Below are 6,653 nucleotides of genomic sequence, written 5' to 3' on the forward strand. Positions count from 1 at the left end.
CAGAGGACAAATAAATAATGGCACAGAGATGTCTGAAAATATTTAATGTTTTCTTTTTTTTTTTTTTTGGCAGTCTTCATAAAGATGTTTATGTGTGATCAGATATGTAGAGCAATGGTTTTATAAGGAGATAGAAACATAAGATAGGATAAAATAAAGATGTATCGATAAAGTAAAGAAATTGTTGGTTTAATAACAGACGGGCAGCTCAGCACCATCATGCCGCTTTCTCAATTCCCTTCCTCAAAATTTCAGGGGGAGAATATATGATGGAAAAACTCATTGACTGAGATAAGGACAGAGAGATCACTCTCCAATTACTGTCACGGGCAAACCAGACTCAGCATAATGGAGATTAATGTAATTTATTGCCTAGTAATAACAGACTAGAGCAGTGAGAACTGAAAGCAAACTAAAAACACTTTCCTCCCATTCACTCCCTTCCCCCTCTGAGTGGCTCAGGGGAACATGGAATGAGAGTTATGGTCAGTCCATAAAACTTCATCTCTTGCTGCTCCTTCATCTTCACTCTCTTCTGTGCCAGGCTGGGGTCCCTCCCACAGGATGCCTTCCTTACCCAAACAGCAGCTGGGAGAGAAAGGAGTGAGAAGAAGCCCTGCAGACCCCAAGGTCAGTGCAGAAGGAGGATAGGAGGTGCTCCAGACACACAGCAGCTCACCTGTGGAGAGGCCCCTGGTGGAGCAGGCTGTCCCCCTGCAGCCCGTGGGTCCCACATGGAGCAGATCTCCACGCTGCAGCCCGTAGAGGAGCCCCCGGTGGAGCAGGGAGTCTGGGGGGAGCTGCCGCCCGTGGGGGACCCGTGCTGGAGCAGTTTGCTCCTGGGGGGTGGACCCCGTGGTACGGAGCCGTGTGGGAGCAGTTCTTGGAGAGCTGCTGCCTGTGGGCAGCCCCCTCAGGATCATTTTGGGAAGGACGGCATCCCGTGGGAGGGACCCCACGTGGAGCAGGGGCAGGGAGTGACCGTGAAGGAGTGGCAGAGACGAAACCTTAGGGACTGACCGCAGCCCCCATTCACCTGCGGTGCTCAGGGGGAAATAGGTGAAAGAGGGTGAATGGGGGGAAGGTGTTTTTAGTTCATTTTTAGTTTCTTACTGTTCAAAGTCTGCTAGTGATAGGCAATAAATTTTACTATCTCCCTATGCTGAGTCTGTTTTGCCCATGATGATAATTGTGAAGAATATGTGTTGTAACAATGTGGTGAAGGGATGAGGGATGGAGTGTGTGTAAGCTGTTCATTTTGTCAGTATTGTGATGATGTTATGTCTATTTTGGTGTGGGGAATTCCTTTATTTATTTATTTATTTACATTTATTTATTTATTTATTTAATTTTATGTAAATTAACTTTGTGAAGATTGTGCTGATTGTGATGTCAGAGTATATTATGATGACAATCATCTTTTCACAGATGCCAATCACATACCAGCTCCACCCCACTTACAACAGCCACCTGGACCATGAGCGATTTGACAGACACTGACCTAGATGGTGATACTGTGATGGAAACCAAACTAGAGCTGTGAAGAATAAACTGTGGCAGACTTATCTGTTTTCTTTCTTTGATGGGATTTGGTGGGTGAGATGGCATAGCAAAACCTTTTGAGGCACTGACTATGCCAGGGCTTCTGACAATCCAGATTTTTTTTTTTTCCTTGAACAAAATGTAATTTTATCTAAATGATGATGCCATATGGTAGCTACATAGTTGTTCAAAAAGGCCTCACAAGGTGAGTAGCTGTAATTCATTGAGAAAAATGAGAACATTTTGCACCAGATCCTGATTGATCATGGATCCAGTTCTATGCCAGGTCTATTTTGAACTGGCTGGATTACAGAAAAGATTACATCTGGAAAACACAGATGGTACCTGGCCATGCGAATTTGCAACCATTTGGGATAATAGGATTAAAGTCTTAAATTACTGTGTAAATTGGAGACATAGCATGAAATAAAAATGATGCAAATCAATAAACAGAAAAGGGTAATACTTAAAAGTATTAATGTAACAATAAAAATGTGGAGAGCTTGATTAATTCAGCAGTGTATTGTCAAGCAATCCTATTTTGAGACAACAGATAACAGATTACCACTGTGATTATGTGATTAGTCCTATTTTTTTTTTTTTCCTCTTTTTTTTTGCATTTTGGGATGTAGGATATATTTACAATAATGTAGCAGTACACAAATTATTGTACCCTATGTGTACATAGACACATATGTGCATTGAGACAGCATAGGCTCCATCTATCTTTTCTATGTCCAGTTTCAAGCAGCATGCTTCAATAAAGAGGTGGAAAGAATGCAGAGTTGTCAGTGGCAAATGTGGTTGAAAAAAACAGAGACAGCACTTTTGGAAGTACAAGATCTATGAAGAATGGTTAAAACATCTTTTGAAAGAAAAGATTGAGGGGAAATAACATATATATATATATATGTATATCTATATCTGTATCTATAGTCACATACATGCATACTTGTTATGCATGTGTATACTTGATGCTTCCTTATATACACATACAAACACTAACACAAAGGGCCAGTCTGTCTAAACATAAGGTCTGTCCAACCCCAAAGGTGCCAATCTGTCCAAATCCACTGAAAGGAAAGGCAGGGTGCAATCATGCAATCTATTTAGTTCACAGCACAGAATAAATAAATAAATAAATAAATAACTATCATGAAATTGTTAGTTTATAAGCATAATTTGTGGAATTCTCCTTGTGCCCCCACATCAGAGTAGGTAAAGGAGCAGCCTGCCTTTAGAGGCAAGTCAAGAGAGGTTCCTGTGGTACCTTCTTAATAATAAAAGCTTGAGAATATGCTGCAGGCCACTGACAACCGAATGTGCATATGACAAACACTTTTGGAGTGCACCACACGCAGCCTGCTGTAAATCCAAGAGATTTTAAAGACATGTATGACTCTCCTGTGTGAAGAAGCTAAAACTTGAGCATAATGGTCTTTGCTAAAAAAAGGGGAAATGGGGGGGCAGACTAAATACCAGGCCAACAGTGCAACAAAGGTCATATCCCATTGTGAAGCTGAATTTTACTTCACTAGTAATCTTTTTTTTTTTTTTTTTTTTTTTTTTTTTTTTCCTTTCAGCCTTTGATTCTATTTGGCTCCATTTTAGGGCTGGATCTCTACAATGTTTTTATAAATGATCTGGATGCAGGACTCAAATGCATAATAAGTAAGTTTGCAGATTAAACTAAATTAGAAGGATCTGTTTATTCCTTTGAGGGCAGCGAGACCTTGCAGGGAGATCTTGACAAATTAGAGAGCAATCACCAACTGCATGAAGTTCAATGAGAGCAAGTGCTGGATTCTGCATTTGCAGCCCTGGATATGTGTATGGACTGAGGGACAAGAGGCTGGAGAGCAGCCCCACGGAAAGGATCTGGGGCTTTTGGTTGATGGCAAGTTGAATATTGAGCCAGCAGTGTGCCTGGCAGCCAAAAGGGCCTACCGTACCCTGGGGCACATCAGGCATGGTATCGCTAGCAGGTCAAGGGAAGGAATTGTCCTCCTCTGCTCTGCACTGGTGCGGCCTCACCTCAAGTGCTGTGTGCAGTTTTGGATGCCACAATATAAGAAGGATAAAACTATTAAAGAATGTCCAAATAAGGGCTACAAAGGTGATGAAAGATCTAGAGAGAAAGATGTATGAGAAGCAGCTGAGCTCCCTTGGTTTGTTCAGCCCAGAGCAGAGCAGGCTGAGGGGAGGCCTCATGGCGGCCTGCAGCTCCCTCACGAGGGGAGCAGAGGGGCAGGCGCTGAGCTCTGTGCTCTGGGGACAGTGACGGGACCCAAAGGAATGGCATGGAGCTGGGACAGGGGAGGGTCAGGCTGGGGGTTAGGGAAAGGTTCTGCACTGAGCGTGTGGTCAGGCACTGGAACGGGTTCCCCAGGGAGGTCCAATGGCACCGGTCTGGTCATGGCACCAAGTCTGCCCGGGTTCAAGAGGCACTTGGACAATGCCCTCAGGCATGTGGTTTGATTCTGGGGCAGTCCTGTGTGGAGTCAGGAGCTGGACTCAGTAACCCTTGTGTGTCCTCTCTAACTCAGGATATTCTATGGCTCTACTTGCCCTGACCACCCGCTTTATTACATTTTGTACTCTGAGAGGGTCCTTGCTAAATGAAGGAGCTCATAAACAATTAGCAATATAACCATTTATATACTAAAGTGAGATCAGCCACACAAAAGAAGTAATTTCCTGTTACCCATCCTGTCTAAACTGGTCTTCATGTTGTTTTTACCTTGATGACAAAAGCAATTGGTCTTGTGGACAGATCTCCTCCTGGATGTAAACATTATATTTTATACCTTATGAGATCTGTAACTGTACTTGAATGAATGGATAAGCTGGCACCAGCTGTTTCCAGAATGAGGTTGCAAACAGGGTCCCAGCTCAATTTTCTTTCTTGCAGCCAGTCTCTACATTATCACTCGTAAAAGCAAGACAGATATGTTTATATATATATATATATGTATTTTATTATTATTATTATTACACAGGGAAAAGCACAGAACTTTCTGTATATCACCAGGTCTTCTGATATACCTATAGACTTAAGGGTACCTATTCACTAGAGGTTTCAGTCCTGCTTTGCACTGTTACAGTGCATCTTTGAAGATCAGAACAGCTCGCACAACTGTGGAAATCATTCTGTACCAATGGTACATGGTAATGTGTTACTGTTATCTCCTCTGAATGACACAACGTGAATTTTTTTCTTCCCAAAGCTGATTTATTCCTTTTGTATCCAAGCTTCAGAAAGTGTTCAAGGGATTTTTGCATTTTTTCCCCAAAGTGTCCAGTTTTAGGTATTTTTGGCCCTACTTCTGTTTCCAAAATCTTCAGTGGATGATCTCCTGAGAAGCATGAATTCATGCCAGTCAATCTTCTTCACATTTTGTCTATTTGCCTCAGTGTGATGCACTGTGAACAGACATACTAAAGAGTAGGTCTTCCAATGCCATATCCATTCCGGTGTTGCTACCAAAGTAGAAACACACAGATTACCTTCCCCTCTAGCAGCTACTGTGCAAGAATACTCTTATTTCTAAATCTCACAAACAAATCTATTTTACAGTATGTCCTGTATGTCAGTGATTTGCATACTGCTTTTCTCTACTGATCAGTGTCCATGGTGAGGTCTGTTCACCACAACACAATAAACTTCAATGTAGAGCTGATGCATATGCTATGCTAGTTTATATGATGAAGGAGGATCCCACATTTAGTTTCACAGAAGGAAGGATCTCAGTGAAATTGTCTGAATACTGCCAGCATAATGCAAAAACTATCACAACCTAGGATACTACTTTTTCTGTATTTTTGGAGTCCTGCTCAATGCTCCCTTACTGTCACTTGTAGTGCTGCCCCACCTTTCCTTCCCATTAGTCCTCACAGCATTCTCCAGTCCATTAGTTCTGTTGCCTGCTGCAGGGTGTCTGACACAAAAAGTAAAGGACAGGGATAGGAAAAGACAGAATGCCTTCACCACTTGCTCAGTCCACAGCAACTACAGGAAAATATAGAGAAAGGGGGTGGGAGATAGAAGAGGTCATGGGGGTGAGAAACTGTGTTTGTGAGCCTATTGTAGACCAAGTTCTCATAGCCTTCTTGGTCAGGAGAGGAGTACAGAAAGGTAATTCTGAGTATTTATATTGCATAGGTTGGCATTTCATGACTCTGGCTATGTACAGGGCTACATAGTTCTGAATCATTTATTTATTTATTTATTTATTTATTTTAATTTTTTCAGTACTTCAGCCCTAACCTAAGTAGAGAGCAAGTTCACAGTCTCTTGGTGGGAAGTCAAGCTTGAGCATGTCCTGAACACATCCCAAAGACAGAAAAAATATACGTAGAAACACAGTCCTAATATTAACTTAATGTAATTTTAAAATAAAATGTTATGGTTTCCTGTTTATATGAACACCACCACAGAGAATTTCAATACAGCTTCAGTACTGTAGTTGTGATAACACTTTTCTAAACCAGGTTAGCTCCAGCACAGTGTGAATACCTCCTCCTTCTCCTCTACTGACTGCTTATGTGGCCAGAGAACTACAGCTAGCTTGTGGTGATCAGCTGGGCTATAAAATTATTTTTGGTCATTTTGTGATCCACAATCAATAAATCCAGTTCTTAGATCCTTTTTTTTTTTTTTTTTTTTTTTTTTTTTTTTTTTTTGCGCCCATCCTTAATGCAGCAAGCTGTTAGTAGCAGCACCTCTCTCCCTAAAGTGTGACCCACCTCCAAAACATGGCCTCTGCAGCCATGATCCACCTACCTTAAAACAGCTGCTCAACACGTACACTGCAAGATGATTCATAGAAGAATTATCAATGAAGCTTTAACAACCTTTCAACCACAGCTGATCTATGCTCCCCAGTTTGCTGGATCACCTATGTTTGGAAGCAGGCAGGAGTCTGTAAGTATAAACAGACTTACAATTTTAACCAGGTCTACAAATTCTTAGGCAAACACAGCCTAGGACCAGGTCTCTATATACAATCACAGCTTTGTCATTATTCTGAATTTTGAACTGAGATGGAAGTTACATAATTTTCCAAACTAGTGAGTACACCCAGCAGCTTGACAGGACTCCTAACCTTGCT

The 6,653-nt window shown here is 41.7% G+C and overlaps 1 long non-coding RNA gene across 1 annotated transcript; it reads left to right on the plus strand.

The window, feature by feature from the left end:
- The first annotated feature begins 600 nt into the window (after positions 1–600).
- LOC118160930 lies at positions 601–1,565 on the plus strand. Its single transcript, XR_004747766.1, has 2 exons — positions 601–630; positions 1,429–1,565. It is a non-coding gene; the product is annotated as an uncharacterized LOC118160930 (long non-coding RNA).
- Positions 1,566–6,653: the final 5,088 nt, after the last annotated feature.

Source organism: Oxyura jamaicensis, chromosome 1 (assembly GCF_011077185.1).
Source record: "Oxyura jamaicensis isolate SHBP4307 breed ruddy duck chromosome 1, BPBGC_Ojam_1.0, whole genome shotgun sequence".
Classification (NCBI taxonomy): domain Eukaryota; kingdom Metazoa; phylum Chordata; class Aves; order Anseriformes; family Anatidae; genus Oxyura; species Oxyura jamaicensis.